This window comes from Microtus pennsylvanicus, chromosome 9 (genome assembly GCF_037038515.1).
Source record: "Microtus pennsylvanicus isolate mMicPen1 chromosome 9, mMicPen1.hap1, whole genome shotgun sequence".
Lineage (NCBI taxonomy): Eukaryota > Metazoa > Chordata > Mammalia > Rodentia > Cricetidae > Microtus > Microtus pennsylvanicus.
This window is the reverse complement of record NC_134587.1, coordinates 57,900,912-57,921,047: the sequence shown is the minus strand read 5'-3', so window position 1 is coordinate 57,921,047 and position 20,136 is coordinate 57,900,912. Positions and strand designations below refer to the sequence as shown.

Genomic DNA, 20,136 nt, shown 5'->3' with positions numbered 1-20,136 from the left:
TGTCCACCGCACTTCCTGGTGTTAGGAGTCAGGCATTGTGCTGGCCTGCCCTGCCATCTGGCAGGATGTACCCAAGCTGAACCCTGATCAGCCAAGGGTCCTAGTCTGTGTGGAGGTGCAAAGGTCCCTTTAAGAGACAAACTCTGTCTGCTCCCCTCTCTCTTTCTGCCATTCTCTCTGAGGAGGCGCTCTCTCTCTCTCTCTCTCTCTCTCTCTCTCTCTCTCTCTCTCTCTCTCTCTCTCTCCTTCCTTCCCATTCCCTTTATCTCAATAAACTCCATACTCAGACTCTGTCTGTAGGGCGCATTTGTCTGTCCCTCACCCGTGCGGGGATCCCACTCCTAGAACAACACCTGGAATACACCACTACCCTCTCGGGCTGCACCCTCCACCTGCACTAGGGTTTCACCAAGTCTGTTCCTTCCTAGCTGGGCTGAGACCCATGCGAGACAGTTTTACTTTGGACAGGGAGGAGAAAACAGAAGAAACAAAGTAAGGAAGAGGGGGCAAGAGAGAAGAGAACAGAGCAGGAAGAAGGGGTGGAGAACGGGAGAGAATACAAGAAAATAGGAGCTCCCCAAGTCCAACACCCCAAGGGTAAATAGGACAGGTCCCTGACTTCTCTACTGCTGGTCACCACTGGGAGAGAGACTGGAGAATGCACACGGGCAGATGGTCTGAAACGATCACTGCCAAGGCTTTGCCCCTGATAATGAATGCAGGCTTTCTCTTGGGAGGCATACTTTCAGATTGTATGTAACCGTACTGCAGAAAGTTCAACGTTTATTGATTTAAACATACCCGAGACAGAAGAGACTTTAAATTCCCCTCGCTGTTTAATGAATTGTGAAAACATTTCAGATTGCCTATGGATTTTTATTAGCTAATTATCTCTCTGACAAATACTGATCATGTTCAATTTGCCATAATTTTCTAATTCGGAAAGAAAATCTACTTTTTCCACCTAATGAGAAGTTTACTGACAAGTTGTTAAACTATAAGAAACTTACTATTCACAATGCAGAACTTAAAAATAATCCCTAAAATTCAGATAATAAAAGGCATGGTCTCCTACATTTTTTCTTCTATGGAAACTGAATTTCCTTTAGGTAAAGTGTTCTGTAGATGGATTATGCTTGCAGCCCATGTTTACTGGTGGAACAGTGAAGATGCAGATCCATCACACACTGGACTCTCACCACACTGAGCAGCTCAGACCGATCTCCTCCCACTATCAGAACATCCCTGCACAATAGTGAGTGATTTCTCCAGAGCAGGAGAGGACCAGAGGAAGGCTGCAGAAAGGCCAAGCTAGAGAATGAATTCTGTGGAAATTTTATAAACTTTTCTACATGAACACTGTATTTCTATCATTTCTTCTCCTCTCTCCTTCATTAATTCCTTCTGTCTCAACTTCGTAACCTTGTATTTGTTGCTGGTGTATATGTGTGTATGACTAATATAGCAGACATGCATGTAGAGCTGACAGAGTCCCCTCGTGGGACTCTGTGTTTAGAGGCTGACCACTTGGGATCAGATCACCCAGAAGGAGCTTGTCTCTAGAGAGGACTGATTCTCCCTTAAGCCACTCATCTAGAAGCCAATTTGCTTCTTCTGTTTTCTGTTTCCTCTTCCATCTCCAAAGTATTCATCGAACTATCATACATATTGCCTGGCCTCCTGGGGCCTTGTAAGATTTCCCTCATATGTGTTGGCTTGTTAACTGGTATCATTGTTCATGTCTTGTTTGGGTGAGTATATTAATGATATTTCAATGTGTAGTCTGTTTGTGACAGACTGTTTAAAAATTATAGTAAATTATTATCTTATAAACTAACGAATCTTGGACTAGATTCTTGAGTCAAAAGGTAAGGTTTGGTCAGAGTTGAATCTCTCTCTCTCTGTGGTGTGGTGCATGTGCCTGTGTGCACACACACGTATGTGTATCACTGTGAAAGTAGAAAGGGCTCCATGAAAATGGAGAGGAAAGGGGGTGTGGTTACACGGCAACAGAGTGCGTGCCATCTAAAGAAGGGGAATCTACTTGGGGGCATAGGACCTTCAGGAAAAGTCACCATGAAAGGGGGAGAATGTGAGCATAAGGACGAAGTATGTGGGGGCTGGAGAGATGACTCAGTGGTTAAGAGCATTGCCTGCTCCTCCAAAGGTCCTGAGTTCAATTCCCAGCAACCATATGGTGGCTCACAACCATCTGTAATGACGTCTGGTGCCCTCATCTGGTCGGCAGACATACAGACAGAATATTGTATACATAATAAATAAATAAATATTAAAAAAGATGTGGGGAAGAAAATATATCCTTAATTTAAAAAAAGGATGAAGTATGTGGCACATATGTATAAAAATGTCACAAGTGCTGTGGGCAGATGCTCTTGTACCCTATGAAGATTTGTCACTTGTATTGGTTTAATAAAAAGCTGATTGGCCAGTAGTCAGGCAGGAAGTATAGGCAGGGCAACCAGAGTGTGAGAATTCTGGGAAGAGGAAAGGCTCAGTCTGCAGTCACCAACCAGACACAGAGGAAGCAAGATGAAAATGCTACACTGAAAGGTACCAAGCCATGTGGCTAACAAGGACAAGAATTATGGGTCAATTTAAGTTGTAAGAGCTAGCTGATATTAATGTGAGCTAATAGCCCAAACAGAGTATAATTAATATAAGTCTCTGTATATTTCTTTGGGACTGAACAGCTGCAGGATTGGTAGGGACAAAACCTGTCTACACACAATGTGGCAATAATACATTTTCTAATTAGAAACATTAATAAAAATAGGGAAAAAGGAAGCAGAGTTCACATCTGCTGCTTCTCTAGTCCTTTAGCTTCTCCATTCTGTCCTGCTGTGGTTTAGTGCGCAGCTCTTGCATCTTTACTTCATTTCCTGGTGATTTCTTATTATTACCTGACCCTCTGGTAGGTCAGGCTGTTTGGTCAGCCTCCTTTTCAAAGAGCAGAGCCAGCAGTCACAACAGTGCTGGGTTTTCGTTTTCTGTCTTAAGATTGGCATGCTTATTCTGTTTTGATCTCGTAACACTGTTGAACAGCTGTTTAGCCGGATTTACACAGTCTTTAGACATACCTTATATGCGGCTATGTCATCTACAAAAAAGAAGAGGAGTAGCATTAAAACTCAGGGTTTGGAGATGGCTTAGGGGTAACAGTGCTTACTGAGCACACCTGCAAACCTGAGATGAATTCCCCAGCACCCTGAAAAGCTGAGTGTGGCCACGCACTCCTGTGACCTCTGCATTCACTGGCAGGCAGAGGCAGGCAGATGCCAGGAGCTCTCTGGTCTAAAGAGTAAACCTGAGGCAGTAGGAGACCCTAACCCTAGGCTACAAGACAGAGAGTGATGGAGAAGGACACGGAGGTCCTCTCTGAAGCCCTACGTGTGTACACATACACACATTTAAATTTGTAAGACAGATGCAATATTAATATATAAAAACATTGAACTCTTTGTGCTCTGTGTTTCACTTTGTTTTTTTTTTAAATTTATTTATTTATTAAAGATTTCTGTTGACTGCCCCTTCTTTTCAGGTGGATGGCAGCCCGATGCTGTGTCCCTGGCTTTTATTGTGAAGCCTATAGAATTCTCATTGTTATGTTACAAATTCCATTCTCTTTTTAATTATTTATTCTTTGTTTTTCTTAATTTATTGAGCTCTGCATTTTTCTCTGCTTTCCTCCCTGCCTCCCCCACATTCTACCCTCGACCAGGCTCCCCATACTTCCAATTTACTCAGGAGATCTTGTTTTTTTCTACTTCCCATGGAGATTAGATCTATGTAAGTCTCTCTTAGGGTTCTCATTGTTGTCTAGTTTCTCTGGGACTGTGATTTGCAAGCTGGTTTTCTTTCTTTATGTTTAAAAACCACTTATAATTGAGTACATGTGATAATTGTCTTTCTGTGTCTGGGTTACCTCAACTCAATATGATGTTTTCTAGCTTCATCCATTTGCCTGCAAAACTCAAGATGTCATTATTTTTCTCTGCTGTGTAGTACTCCATTGTGTAAATTTACCACATTTTCCTTATTCATTCTTCAGTAGAGGGACACTTAGGCTGTTTCCATTTTCTGGCTATGACAAGCAATGCTTCTATGAACATAGTTGAGCACATGTCCTCGTGGTATGATTGAGCATCCTTTGAATATATGCCCAAAAGTGGTATTACTGGGTATTGAGGAAGGTTGTTTCCTAATTTTCTGAGAAATCGCCAAACTGATATCCAAAGGGCTGTACCAGCTTGCATTCCCACTAGCAGGAAAATCACAAACCAAGGAGTCCAACAATGACCACAATAACTCAAACATCTAGAGACCCTTCACCAGCACAACTCAAAGAAGGGAAACACACAAACTCTACTACTAAAAAAGTGACCGGAGTTAACAACCACTGGTCATTAATATCACTTAATGTCAATGGACTCAACTCACCTATAAAAAGGCACAGGCTAAAAGATTGGATACGAAAACAGGATCCAACATTCTGCTGTTTACAAGAAACACACCTCAACCACAAAGACAGGCACCTACTCAGAGTAAAGGGCTGGGAAAAGGCTTATCAAGCAAATGGACCCAAGAAACAAGCAGGTGTGGCCATACTAATTTCTAACAAAGTTGACTTCAAACTTAAATCAATCAGAAAAGATAGAGAGGGACATTTTATACTCATAACAGGAACAATCCTGAATATCTATGCCCCTAATATAAAAGCACCCACGTACGTAAAAGAAACATTACTAAAATTCAAGGCAGCCATCAAACCGCACACACTAATAGTAGGAGACTTCAACACTCCTCTCTCACCAATGGACAGGTCAATTAGACAGAAACCTAACTGAGAAATAAGAGAATTAATGGAGGTAATGAATCAAATGGACTTAACAGACATCTATAGAACATTCCACCCAAATAGGAAAGAATATACCTTCTTCTCGGCAGCTCATGGAACCTTCTCGAAAATTGACCACATACTCGGTAACAAAGCAAACTTCCACGGTTACAAAAAAATATTCATAACCTCCTGCGTCTTATCAGACCACCATGGATTAAAGTTAGAATTCAACAACAATGCTACCCCCAGAAAGCCTACAAACTCATGGAAACTGAACAGTCAACTTCTGAACCACACCTGGATCAAGGAAGAAATAAAGAAAGAAATCAAAGTCTTCCTGGAATTCAATAAAAATAAAGAAACAACCTATTCAAACTTATGGGACACTATAAAAGCAGTCCTGAGAGGAAAGTTCATAGCACTAAGTGCCCACTTAAAGAAAACAGAGAAAGCACACATTGGAGACTTAACAGCCCACCTGAAAGCTCTAGAAAAAAAAGAAGCAGACTCACCTAGGAGGAGTAGAAGACTTGAAATAATCTCTTCATATTTTTTACATCATGTATCTTGACCCCATTCATTTCCTTGTCCCTTCGCATCTACCCTCTGCCCCTGTACACCCCCAAATTAAACAAAATTTAAGAGGGAAAAAAAGGATAAATAAAAAGAATAAAACAAAAGGGGGAAATCTTAAAAATCACATCATGGAAGCTGCAGGGTGACACAAATCAATGCTGTGAACTTCTTTCTCCATATATTTTTACTTGCAAGTGTTCATTGAAGAGAGTCATTGACCTGGTTCAAGGCCTCTGGTTTCTACTCCCCTACCAAGGCTGGGTCCTCCCTCACTAGGGCTCCTCCTGGATATTGTGTTATTGCCCTGTGCTGTGGAGATCCTGCAGCTTTGGGTCTCCGGGTCAGTTCCCCTCACCTCCATCTGCTCCAGCAGATTATAGATGGGGTGGGTTATGGGGAGGGCCAAGTCATATCCTTGACACTGGGCCTGAGAAACTGTAGGGTTGGTCCACCGGATGTGAAATGGTGACAACTCTCCCATGCTTACAACTTTGGGGCTGGCTTACCCACAACTGCACTAACAGGACTGGCTCTACTGCAGTGTATGGTGAGGTGCAGGGCCTGTTCTCCCAAGTGTTGCAGCTGGTGGGGGTCAGGCATAGTTCTCCTACTATTATGACCACAGGGACAGCTCTGTCCTCTGCCTCAGACATTGTTGGGTAGGCAGGAGGGCATCATTTTCCCACCCATCCACCACAAGACAGAGGAGAAGTACTTAGCCTAAGTACTGCTTTAAGAGTTCACAAAGACTGTCTCAAGAATGGATGTTGTACTCGAGAGAGCAGGCCCTGTACCTTGCCTGGCCAGCATGACAGAACCAACCTTGTTGGCACAGGCATAAGTGAACGAGCCCTGAAATTGTGAGCATGAGACAGCTGTTCCCACTTCTCATCTGTCTTGTAGTGGCATGGGCAGGGGATCTGGCTTCCCCATGAAATGAATGTTGCTTAGCTTAGACAAGGGAATAACCTTTCCCCCTTTCTTGTTGTTTGAATTCAGGTGTGAGGCACAACTTGAGCAACTGGTGTGTTTAGGCATGAGGTTTTACAAGGAAGAGAACCATTGAAAAAAAAAAGCCCTCCCGAGAAAGTCAAGAGTAAAGGGACCAGAGAGGGAGGAGAGAAAGAGTCAGAAGTGGGGAAAAGAAGAGGGGAAAAAAAAGGCCAATGGGGCAAGCAGGGAAGGAGATGGAGGCAGGACAGAGTTGGAAACTAGTTTCTAAACTACAGAAGACTCCCCCTTTTGTCAGGTTTTTACCAAGCAGGTGCACTCCATAGAGTGCTGGCTTCCCCACACCTTCATCTTCTACAAATTGTTATTGGCCACTGACCTGGAGCCATCTGCTATGCAGATTAAACTACCCTGTGCTCCCCTGTGTGGAACCTAGACTTCCAGCCTCTGGCAAAATGATGGGGGACAGGGGTTAAATAAATTTACTATCCCACTGATTTCCTGGAAATAGGAACACACTTAAATGGCAGGAGGTTTCTATTTGAGCCATTTTCATTGCATTGTTGCTCGCAAATGCTTGTAGCCAGTATTTCTCTCAAGGACATTGATTGCATGTATTCCTTGCCCTGACAGAGATTTTTAATTCTAGAAGATAATAGCTAAATTTCTAAAGGCCCTGGAATTCAGACAACTAAATACACTCCCATCCAGGTCCTTTAGAGCTTTGGAGTCTAGATCTGGAGCTACAGATAGAAGGAAGCTGTCACATGGGTGCTGGGAATCAAACCAGGTCCCCCAGAAGAGCAGCCAGTGGGTACACTTAACCTTGCAGCCTCCTCTACAGCCCCTTAAAGTAGTAAGACTCTAAAGAAGCCATGACCTTTAAGTTTATTCTCAGCCTTGTGATTTTGGAGCAATGCTCCTTTGAAGAATCCATGTTTGCCTCTTCCTTTGTTTTGACTTTATCCCTTTTCACACAGTAATTCTCTGTGAGGAAGGCAGGGATGACTGTCCAAGCCACACTGCATGTGTAAGGAGAAGCTGTAATTTAGGACTAAGAAGGCTTCTCTGTTCACAGAGGGGAATATTGTGGGCAGAGCAGCTGAGAAGCCTTGGGGTTTCCCTCTTGAACACGGTGCTCTGCTCCACTTGCTGTGAAAGGGCGATGGATGGAGATGACATCTATATTCAGAATCTGGGGCATCCAGGGAGACATCGGTTCCTTAAGGGCACACTCCCCTGAGCCGATGGTCATTTTTCTCTTCACTTGGAATGCTTAAGGTCAAATTTACATTGACTTATGAGACCCATAATCTTCCTCTGCCCAGCCCACTGGTTCAAGGTCATTTATGGGCAAGGTCATTTCTCTACATGAAAGATACATTGTTTCCCCACTTTCCTGATACTATTCTTTCCAGGGAAAAGCATCCATGCTTCCCTTTCAGGGCTGTAACCACTTGAGTTTATTTTCACTGAATGTATTCCACTTTGAAACATCTTTAATTTTTTGAATGATCTTTCCAGGATGAATGAATGGCTCTAAGGGTTGACTCATCAATGAAGTCCGAGCCTCTGACCCTGATGTCTACAGCCCTCTGTGTGTTCTGCTTGCGCTAGGCTGATGTGGCTCACTGTGTTGGGGGTCCGCCAAAGAGCGACCATCTAGTTCGTATGTTCTCTCAAGATGAGCCCTTGACATTTTTAGTTTGTACTATTGATATTTTGAAGGCATCAGCTGCAGGTGACAATTCTTCCTGACAAGTTACCTTTTATTCTTGGCCCCAAATATCTATCAACTTGCTCAGATCTTTTTCAGTGTTAATTCGTTTAAAGTGTTCATTTTCTGGGCTCTTTCTCACTTCCTGGGTACATTCCCTGTGGGCATTTTTACACCTGTGTACCCAGACCTGGAAAGAGAGACATGATAACATACCACAGTCACGGCAGACACAGCCCTCAATGTTTAGGAGCAATAAAAGGGAATATACATCGTGGCATGTACTCAGGAACAGACTCACTCGGAAATGGATGAGACACAGCTTGTGCACCAATCCTCCACAGTTCCACTTATGAACACGGTCATCACACTGAGAAACCTACAGTGTTCAGAGGTGGCCTATGCGGCCCATAAAAGTCTGTCTTCAGATATCTTAATATATCTTAACTCTAATGCTGCCGGTATGCACTTATGACATATTTATCTTCTCTATGGCGTCCTAGTGTTCATTAAAGAGGTCTGAGGCAACAGAAGAAGTTCAAATGGCTAAAAGACACTTAAGATCATGCTCAACCTCCTTAGCAATCAGGGAAATGCAAATCAAAACAACTTTGAGATATCATCTTACACCTGTCAGAATGGCTAAAATCAAAAACACCAATGATAGCCTTTGCTGGAGAGGCTGTGGAGGAAGGGGTACACTCCTTCATTGCTGGTGGGAATGCAATCTTGTGCAACTACTTTGGAAATCAGTGTTTCGGTTTCTCAGGAAATTCGGGATCAACCTACCCCTGGACCCAGCAATACCACTCTTGGGAATATACCCAAGAGATGCCCTATCATATGACAAAAGTATTTGTTCAACTATGTTCATAGCAGTATTATTTGAAATAGCCAGATCCTGGAAACAACCTAGTTGTCCTTCAATGGAAGAATGGATGAAGAAAGTGTGGAATATATACACAGCAGAGTACTACACTGCGGTAAAAAACAATGACTTCTCGAATTTTGCATGCAAATGGATGGAAATAGAAAACACTATCCTGAGTGAGGTAACCCAGACCCAAAAAGATGAACATGGGATGTACTCACTCATAATTGGTTTCTAGCCGTAAATAAGGGTCATGGAGTCTACAATTGGTGAACCTAAAGAAGCTAAATAAGAAGGTGAACCCAAGGAAAAACATATAGTTATCCTCTTGCCTATGGGAAGTAGACAAAATTGCCAGGGAGAAAAGTGGGATCTTGGGGGTGGGGTGGGTTGGGGGTAAGGGGAGATGGGGAGAGAAAAGTGAGAAGGGGAGGATTGGGGGAACTTGGGGAAACAGGATGATTGGGATAAAGGAAGGCTGGATAGGGGAGCACGGAATCACAATTCTTAGTTAAGGGAGCCATCTTAGGGTTGGCAAGAGACTTGAACCTAGAGTGGCTCCCAGGAGCCCAAGCCGAGGTCCCCAGTTAGTTCCTTGGGCAGATGAGGATAGGGAACCTGAAACGACCCTATCCTATAGCAATACTGATGAATATCTTGCATATCACCATAGAACCTTCATCTGGTGATGGATGGAGATAGAGACAGAGACCCACACTGGAGCACTGGACTGAGCTCCCAAGGTCCCAATGAGGAGCGGAAGGAGGGAGAAGATGAGCAAGGAAGTCAGGACCACGAGGGGTGCACCCACCCACTGAGACAGTGGGGCTGATCTATTGGGAGCTCACCAAGGCCAGCTGGACTATGATTGAAAAAGCATGGGATAAAACAGGCCTCTATGAACATGGCAAACAATGAGGGCTGATGAGAAGCCAAGGACAATGGCACGGGGTTTTGATCCTACTTCATGTTCTGGCTTTGTGGGAGCCTAGCCAGTCTGGATGTTCACCTTCCTAGACATGGACAGAGGGGGGAGGACCTTGGACTTTCCACAGGGCAGGGAACCCTGACTGCTCTCTGGACTGGAGAGGGAGGGGGAGAGGAGTGGGGGGAGGGGGGCAAGGGTGGGAGGAGGGGGAGGGAAATGGGAGGCTGGGAGGAGGGGGAAACTTTTTTTTCCTTTTCTCAATAAAAGAAAAAAAAAGAGGTCTGAGGGAAGCAGTGGGTAAAGACACGTGCTGCCAAGCCTGACCACGTGAGTGCAGTCTCTAGAACCCACATGGGAGAGGGAGAAAACCAGCTCCTACAAGTTGTCTTCTGACCTCTACATGTATGCGGTGATACATGTACATGCACACACACACACATGTAAGGAATAATTGTGACAATCCTTCTGCAACCTACAAAAATTCCAGGTTTCAAATTATGCTTTATCTACTAGAGAATAACTCACCAGTGTGCTGACCGACTTCAACCAAATACCACAGACTTCTGGAGGCTGAGTCAGACCAACTTCCCCCACACCATGTTGCCACTACATCACGGGGAAAGTTGTATAACAAACCATGGTCTTGCCACCCCCGTGTGTCCAGACAGAGACTGCACACAGCTGCACATGCACAGTACTGTATGCCAATGTGTAAATATAGATGCACAGGCCTTGCAGCTTCCCCTTCTTTCCGGTTCATCTGTAGTCTGTACTATTGTACTTTGTATTATGCTACCAATCACAAACCCTTCTGTGCTTATTTGAAAGAGAGATTCCCCCGTAAGCCTGGCTATAGGAATACTTGGTCTTCACTTGTCGGCACTGGTTGGGGAGGACTAGGAGGTGCAGCCTTGCTGGGGGTACGCTTGGAAATTCAAAACCTCCTGCCATTCATAGTCCCTCCTTGCTAGTTTGTGCTTGTGGTTCAAGGTGAGCCCTCAGCTGTTAGCTCTCAGGTTTAACCTCCATGTTTGCCACCTGCTGCCTGCTGTTTCCACCATATGCACCTTAATGCTCCAGAATCGTAACCCAGATAAACTTATCCTATGTTTCCCTCATTATGCTATTTTGTCATGGCAATGGAAAGGCGACTAAAACACCTTCATCCTCTTGTCGGCGTGGATGCAGCCTTTCCCCATGCAGGGCAGCTCGAGTTGCATGCACTGTCTTGTTCCTTTTTTTCTTTTTCTTTCTTTTTTTTTTTTTTTTTTTGGTTTTTCGAGACAGGGTTTCTCCGTGGCTTTGGAGCCTGTTCTGGAACTCGCTCTGTAGACTAGGCTGGTCTTGAACTCACAGAGATCCGCCTGCCTCTGCCTCCCGAGTGCTGGGATTAAAGGCGTGCGCCACCACCGCCCGGCCCCACTGTCTTGTTCTTGATGTGCATATGGGTCTGTCTTTCTGTCTCTTCGTTCTTCATAGTTTGGTCTTGAGCAATGCTCTACTGCCTCCCTGAAGTCACCACATTTATTTGTCTGTTCTCCTAAGAATGTCTCACTAGCATGGGTCTTTGGTGTCTCAAGGGTGATGCTGGCCCATGGCTATTTTGCTCTACAACTAACTGGCTTGGCCAGGTCTTGTCTTACTCAAAGTTCCCTGCATTTGATTGGCAACTACATCTGATAAGGTCACTGTTGACATTCTGGAACATTTGCCAAAGATCTGACTGAATGCCAATGCGTGAAATGGTACTAGTGAAACAGGAGACAGCAGAATAGAGACCCCTTGGGCTGCTAATGAAAGTGGTATGCCCTGAATCATTGGGTGTCATTCAGAATGTAACAAATATGGCTTCTCGTGATTGTAACAGAAAACTGTGACCATCTTAGAAAGGCACTAGAGGGAGCAGGAGTGTGGGATTTCCAGAAAAAGGAAACAGAAAAGCCTCTCTGACTAAAAAATCACCATGCAGATATACCCATGCAAAGAGAAGCCCCAGCATTCCCCACCACCCACCAGACTGGGAAGGTCTTCTCTTCAAAGGAGTCAGTCCACAAAGACTGAAAATGTTGGTTAGTTTTTCAAATACCCAAGTTTTAGGGAAAAATATGTTCCAAGGTATGCAAAGAAGCAGGAACTCAGGGCTCAAACAAGGGTGTAAGATTACTACTGTCCAGAAACAATCCCACAAAAATAGGTATCTGTTAGAGACCTGCCAATGAATACAATTCAAAGAACTTAAACAGAACACAGACTGGAAGTCAAAGAATTATGGAAACAATACATTGAACAAGAAGAGAATGTCAATAAACAAAAATGATAAGAAAACATAAAATAGAATATAAAACCTTGATAAAATATCACTAGAGGGGTTCAGTGCAGATGAGTGAAGCAAGAAAAAATCAATTAACTGATTCCATTTAAATTATTGAGTCAGAACAGCAAAAACAAGCATCTTAAATGAAAGCAAAGGGGACTTTATGATTTCAGTGAATGTGACTTTATATGCATGGTGGGCATCCCAGAGTGTCCGGATGAGAAAAAAATGAGAAGAGGCAGAGAAGATGGCTTCAAGAAATATCAACTACAGGTAACTGAAATCTTAGAACCTGCACATTCAGATTCAAGAAACTCCACAGACCACAGCAGCACGACCCCAAGTGGCTCACACACTCAAGTCATGTTATTAAAAGTCAAAGACAAAGGCTGGGCAGCAGTGGCGCTCACCTTTAACCCCAGAGTCTCCTGCACACAGTGAGTGCCTTGACTTTTCATCAGTAACTCACAGACCACACATGCCCTGCTGGTGCCACGTGTCGTCCCACCAGGTGGTTTTTGACATGGTACTTTTTTCCTTCCCAAGACAGGGCTCCTCTATGTAACCCTGACTGTCCTGGAACTCGCTCTGTAGACCAGCCTGGCCTTGAACTCACAGAGATCTGCCTGCCTCTGCCTCCTGGGTGCTGGGATTAAAGGCATGTGCCACCACCACCCAGCCTGAATGACATTTTAAAGGAGGTTATTATCTTTACTCTTAAAGGCTGGTAAGAGCACAGGGTAAATATGAGATTGTCATACAGGTGTGATGCTAAGATAAACCAGCCGTGTGACCAGAGTTCCTTGGGCTCTGGGATCTACTTTTCTTGCCTGTAAAATGAAGCCGACTCCTGTGTGAAGCAGAAACTAGAGGCAGTCAGAAACACTTGCAGGATGTTAGATGGGGACCCATAGATCAAGGCGACAGGGCTGGACTATTCTGGGATAGCCTTGCAACCTAAGGGGCCCCATAGGTCAAGGCTATGGTGCTGGACTCTTTCGGGATAGGTTTACAATCTGGAAGCTGCTTTCCTTCCATTAATGCCCACACCTGTCACCTCTACACAGGGGACTCGCCCAACCGAGGAAAGGACGGGAGTGATGATCATGGAACAGGAAAAGAAGCACAGAAGCACAACGTAGTAGCTCCAAGTTTATAGACATGGAGAGGTCGGGAGAGGAATGGAGATGGTGCTGGGTGTTTCAAGAAGGTGTTTTGCAAGATGTGCTGAACAGAGTTAAAGGATGCTCACAGCCAGCCTCCAAGAGAATGAGTACCAAGGGGTCACCAAAGCTAAGGTCTCTGTAGAGAACATGCCAGTCCAGTCGCTGTATAAAGCAAAGGACGTGGCTCAAGCGACGTAGACGAGCTGAGAGGCGATAGACAGGGGAGGTGTGGATGAATGGCACACACTTCGTAGCTCAGAGGAGCCTGCGGCTTACTCGGTGGGCAACCAGAAATCGCTGCAGCCCTTCAGCAAGTGGTCTCATGGCCAAATTTGCATTTAAGACAAATCACTGTGGCAACTGTAAGCCTGACTCGGAGGGGAAGAGTAGAACAGGAAGATGGATGAGGGTCTGGTTCCTGAGCCCTGGCGGGGACTGATGAAGCCTAGATAGGGGCAGCCAGGGAAGGTCAGAATAGGGAAAACTAATCTGAGCAATATTCATGAGATAAACGCTGGTGTCTCCATGACTGATGGGAAAAAAAGTGGGGGAGGGAAAAAGGAGAACAGAGCCCATGAATGAGAGAACTGTGGTCCCACAACCCAGCAACACAGAGCGAGAGAAAGCGGGGTCTGTTTTGTGTATCAGACATCAGGTGCTGTACCCAGCATCAGGGAAGGGTCCTGCAGGCAGACAGAGGCTGAAGACAAAAAAGAGTCACTGACTAAGTGGGGACAAAGAGGGCGGAGACTCAGGCAGGCAGTGCTGGGAGCAGCAGGAAAGAAGGCAATGAGGGGAGCAAGAATAGGGGTGGCAAGAGGACAAAAGGGGGAGGTCACAGAGCCAACCTGAGACAGACAGGGAGGGAGGCAGGGGGGCAGGGAGTAGAGGGGGAGACGCAGGGCTCAGAAAGGTAGATGGCGGCAGGGTGCTGAGGCTTGAACTATGTAGAACTTACAAGCACCAGGCCAGTTTATTTCTAATAGTCAGCAAAATTGTACATATGTCAGATAATGTGCGTGTCTCTGTGTGTGTGAGTGTGTGCACAAGTATGCGTGTGTGCATGCATGTGAGTATGTGTATGTGTAATATTTTTAAATCCTGTGTGTATGTTATTATATATACCTAGCTAAATATAGAAACAAACTCCTAATTTTCGAAAAGAAAGAAGGAGAAGGGTAGAGGGGAAGGGAGGGAAGAAGGAAGGGAGGGAGGGAAGAAAGGAGGAAAAGAGGAAGGGAAAAGGGAAGGAGGGAGGAAGGGAGGGAAGGAGGGAGGAAGGGAGGGAAGGAGGGAGGAAGGGAGGGAAGGAGGGAGGAAGGGAGGGAAGGGATGGAAGAAAGATCACAGGGACACAAAGATAAGGATGAAGGAAAGGAGGAAAGGCACAAAGAAATCACAGTGTTAGCTTGCTACTGGAATACAGCAATGCCTTTGAAATTATTAATATTGTGTGTAATTATTTTAGGCTGCAATTACATAATGGGAATCTAAACATTCTCTGAATTATGCCCTGGTGTGTTGTCAACTTTTCCTGGTTATCATAGTAACAAGAATTACCATCTAAGAAAATCCTTACAGGCCCTTGCTTAAGCAGGATGGAGAGCTGACCCCAAGCAGATGGACACAGCTTCCATTCCTTAGACTCAGTGGTTTATAAAAGGTATCTCACAGGAAAACGTCCCAGGGATATTTGTGTCCTATCATCAGAGTCTGAGGCTGCAGGGCTGGAGTGAGCTAGGGAAATCCTGAACTTCCAAGGTACCACACAGGGAATCCTGTTCTTCCCACACACCTCGGGGGAAATCCTCTCCTTCCCAGGTCCCATGAGGGAAATCCTCTCCTTCCCAGGCACCATGAGGGAAATCCTGTCCTTCCCAGGCACCATGAGGGAATCCAAACTCCACCTGAATTGTGTATTCTATTCTCTTCAGAATCAAGTTATTGCATGCTTCAATCACTTACCATGTGTAAATGTTTTCATCCCCACTCTGACCGCACCAGACAAGAAGCCACTTAGGGGATAAGAGGTTCACGTGGGCTCACAGTTTGAAGAAGCCCTATTATGATGGAGAAGGCTCTACAGCAAATGGCATACATCAGGAAGCACTGGGAAGAGAATGACTTCTAACTTTTCTGGTTTTATTCACTGCACCCAGCCCACGTGATGCTACTGCCTGCATGCACACAGGGGTTGGCCTGCAGTTAACTCCTGGAAATGGCCTTGCCAACACACAGCGATACCCTATGAGTGTCCTAATCCAGTCAAGCTAACCATGAAGGCAAACTATTGTGAGTCTGCCCTTGTCAACATATCCAAGTTTGTCACTTTTAAAGCCTTCCCAGCATACTTCCAGGAAATGCTGCAGAAGAGCTGATAGTATATTTCCTAACAACTATATGTTGTCTGAAAGACACTGTTTGGCTCATTCCTTTGAATACATATGCCCATGATATTGAGACACAAGTTGATTGGCCAATTAGTTCCTTCATTTTTAAAAACATTGCTTTAATTCTTAGGAAGAAGTTTCCGTGGCAGGATGGGAGACCAGGAAGACAAAGAAGCCTTGGAGACAGGATACACACACACACACACACCAACAATGACAACGTAGCCCACACCACTCAGCTCTTGTAGGAATCCATGGGAGGGAAGCATATTGAAGAAGGAAGCAGAGAAAGCCATGTCCATCTCACAGCCCCAACAGAGTGGTTCGTTGTCCCTGGCTGAAATCTACAAAGGGAGAGGGCATGGGATTCAGAGGTTGGAATCAGGGAATCTGAAATTAATGACCACACGTGGCCTGCTTCACAGGTATGAGAACTAGGAAGATCAAGGAAGATCTTAGATATAAGGGCAAATCAGGGAATGAGGTGTCCCTGTGATGGGCCCTTCAGCTCCTCTGGGAAAATGGACAGTCCTGGTGCCTGGTGAAACACTCTTGCTTTTATGACCTAGCATTTTTGCTCACTCACAAGACCAAATTCTATGCTGGATTATGTCAGTACAGCTTCCTTGTCCTCTTGATGCTCACGTTAGCATAGTGGAAATCTTAAGAAAACCTGAGTTGCACCGTGTACAGACCAGAGTCTTTTAAAAGGGAGTGACCAGAAGGATGCCTGGGACAGCAGAGGCAAACGACCAACGTCCCATTCTATCTAACTCTATCCAGTTACTGCCGGTTCTACCCTCAGGACCCTGTCAGCAAGCCCCTCACACTCCCCACAACTCTAACACACCAGGATGACTTGGAAAGTGGGACTCAGTAACTCTGCACATATCCAGCTGGTAAACACAATCACAAAACAAACCGACAAAACCACCCAAGTCCTCCGAGGATTAGTGGCTTCTCCAGTGGAATAGGAGCCTGAGACAATCCCCGTGAGAGTACCTTTTTATGTGCTGAATGTCACTGGCCCCTATTCGCCCCGCAATTACACCTGCAAAGGGCAGACACCTCAGAGAGACACAGGCTCTCACTGAGAGCAACACCATTTTCCCCACTAGCCCAGGTCTGGTGCAATTCTTCTCCCCACACATGTAGCTGATGGTGAGCACGTTCATTCCCAGCAAGCTTTGCATACACACATGCACAAACACAAGCATGCATGTCTGAGTCCCATGGGAATTCTGCACATGAATGCAGCGGAATCCAGCCAATTTTCCTTCAGAGATGCTCCCATTTTTACGAGGCCTCCTTCAGGAACACTCATGGACTACAGAAGGAAGGCCTGTGTCCTGCAGAGGGCTCCCATTCTGCGGACACTCCTTTATCTGTACAGTACAGAACGGCCCACAGATAACACTAATGACTCAGTGTAGCAGCCACTGGAGTACTGGTCTTAGAGCATCCCCAGACTGCGGGGAGAAGGTGTCTTTACAGAAGAGAGTGCCAACGCAAGGCGCTTCAGCTGTTTCAGTGTAAGTGTGCACAGAACACATCAGCTCTTTTCATTACGGCGGCCCCAGTTCTCTCGGGACGCAAATGAACTTAACCATTGCATTAGGCTCTCTAGATGACATTTTGATTAAAGTAATTATTCCTTTAGTAAACAAATATTACATTCCAGATGACTTTAATGGCATGCAATAGATTCTGTATTAATTCTGGCTAGAAAGCAATGACATATACCCTGGCTGCCACAAAGTCCATGGAATGTAAATCCTGTGGCTCACATGGGTCTCCACGTGCACTGGCCTCAGATTCACGCTAAGGTTAACTGTCCATCACACGCATCCGTAACGTGAACAATTAAAACAGTTTTGACGCGTTCAGAACACTCTTTCCCTACAGAGGGGACAGACTGCCTTCAAAGCTTTTAAAGGTGCTGGGAGCAAACGGGGAAGCAATCCTGGCAGCTATAAGGAACTCTGCTCAGACAGGTCCGCCGTGGCCATTCCCTAGCCCGGCTTTCGTTCCACAATCTCCTGGGTGACTTTGTTGCCTACTCTTGATTCTAAGCTAAATGCTTCAGGACAGGCATGACAAGGCTGCAAGAGCATTGCACGCTCGGCAATATTGTGGGGTAACTGTCACTCTGGGCAGAAACCAGAGACTTCCCAAGACCCTCAAAGAAAGCCCCACTAAAGTGGTTAAAGCTTCACACCACACACACACACACACACACACACACACCTGCACACACCCCCGTTTCTAACCCTTCCCTCTTGTGGCATTCTCAACAACAGCCAGAGCTCACTTGACCTGGTTCCTTTATGTTTTCTGTAGCGGCCAATAGCCCCTTCAGGGGGCAAGTGCTTTAACGCAAGATTTTTATCACACTGACTCCAAATCCATCCTGAGCCATAAGTGCGGAAAAGGTAGACATAGCTAGAGAACTCTCTGAAGATCCCCTGGGTCTCCTTTAGAAGGTATCCAAGGGACTAGTTAAACGGAGAGCTCCCACTAACCCAGCTGGGTTAACCCAGCCCGGGAAGGCAGGCTTTGCGGCCCTGGGAGGCAAGCGCTGCAAGTACTGACCTGCCCCTCACTTCGTCCTGGCCTCTAAAACAAAGGGCTGACATGGGGTCCAGGCCAGGGGTCAGAAGGATCAGTGAGAGAGGCACCAGCTGGCAAGCTCCTGCCTACATCTTTGTTCTCCCAAGTCTCTTTTCCATGCCCAAAGAAGAGGAGGAAGTGGCATCCCCCCCCCCCCCCAGGAGCGGTCGCATAGGTGTCAGCTCCGCATCTCCCATGGCAACTAGCAGCTTCTTCCTACAAATTGCCAGTGTTGCCTCCTTCTGCATAGATCCTGAGTTCGGAGAAGGATTCTGATCTTGGCCTTCTTCCCCATATCCCAAAGGTGGCAGGGTCTTTGCGATCCCTTACTGGGAAGGACCTAGAGAAACCGCTTCTCCACGCCCTAAACCCCGCTCCTGTCCAGAGCTCACCAAGGCAGCTGGGACAGACGCTGGAGACCCTGCGAGGTTGGACTCCACACTCTGCAGGATCCCAGACTGAGGCTCCTCCAAGTTCCCCATGCGAGGGATCCCCCGCCGCCGCCCCTACCTGCTGGAGAACGGTTCTCTGAGCCCGGTGCCCGGCGATCCAGCGACGGTCCCGACACGGCTCTGCTCCTGGGCGCCCAGCCACCACGCACAGACGGGTGGGGATGCGCTGGGGACCAGGACTCCACCCGCCTGCAGCTCGAAGCCCCCGCCCCTCTGGCTTCAGCCTAGTCCCAGCTTCTGGGTCCTGCGCCCCGCCCCCTCCCTTTACAGCCCGCTGCTGCGCTCCGGTCCTTTCCCGTCCTTCTCGCCCCTCAGGGTTTCCATGCAGCCACCGAGACCATTGCCTCGTCCTGGCGCCCTCCCGCCTCCCCGCCGCGCCCCGCGCCCCGCGTCCCTCCCTCCCTCTCACGCGCTCTCACGCGTTCACGGAGACCGCGCCTCCCAGGCTGGCTCTGCCACCCTCCCTTGGGTTTCTCCCGCCTCTCCTTAGCCTACGAAGCAAGAAAGGGGCTTGCGCCTCAAACTTTTCCGCCCTGACTTCTCTAAGACCGCGGGAAGCAGATGGCACTAGGCACTGCACCCGGGCTTCCCTAGGACATCCCACCAGAACAAAAGCCATCCCGTCTTGGTGACTATGGCAATTGTCCAGACGGAATGGGTGACCACTTTTAAAGCTACAGAGGCCAGCATAGTCTCTCTCTCTCTCTCTCTCTCTCTCTCTCTCTCTCTCTCTCTCTCTCTCTCTCTCTCTCTCTCTCTCTCTCTCTCTCTCTCTCTCTCTCTCTCCTTGTTCGAGATCATGCTGAAATGGGCTTCAAATTAAGAGCTCATGCACAGGATACTATGTAATGCATTCATTCGCTAAGACAAAATTCAAGATGTGCCTGCAAGACTTGGTTCTCCGTCAGCCCTGTAAACTTTGCTTGTCCGTATTTTGCCAAAAGTGAAGAATGTTCTGTTAATTCTGGCTGTGTGTGTGTGTGTGCACACACACACAAGCACACACACACACACATGCAGAAACCAGCAGGGTGCCAACAGGCAAGTGGATAAATGTGTGTGTAACCAGCTTAATTCTTGGACACATGGGGATAAATTGTACAACACCAATCCACATGAGAAGAGAGAAGTTGTAGATCTCTGGATTTAGTGCAAATTTTACATCTTGTACGTAGGTGACAGACCTTTACATTTCAAAGTGAGGGAGTCAGCTCATTTGGAAGATAATCTGCGAATGTCGAGATGGGCTCAATAAAACTGTTGAATTATCATTAGAACTATGAGGTGAGGGGCTAGGGAAATG

The 20,136-nt window shown here is 46.3% G+C and overlaps 1 protein-coding gene across 1 annotated transcript in view; it reads right to left on the bottom strand.

The window, feature by feature from the left end:
• Positions 1-19,223, bottom strand: part of Myo16 (myosin XVI) — a 418,849-nt gene extending 399,626 nt beyond the window's left edge. Inside the window, exon 1 of the mRNA XM_075986134.1 lies at positions 18,892-19,223. The gene's annotated coding sequence lies outside the window, so the exon portion shown is untranslated. The remainder of the gene's footprint in view (positions 1-18,891) is intronic.
• Between the last annotated feature and the right edge of the window lie 913 nt (positions 19,224-20,136).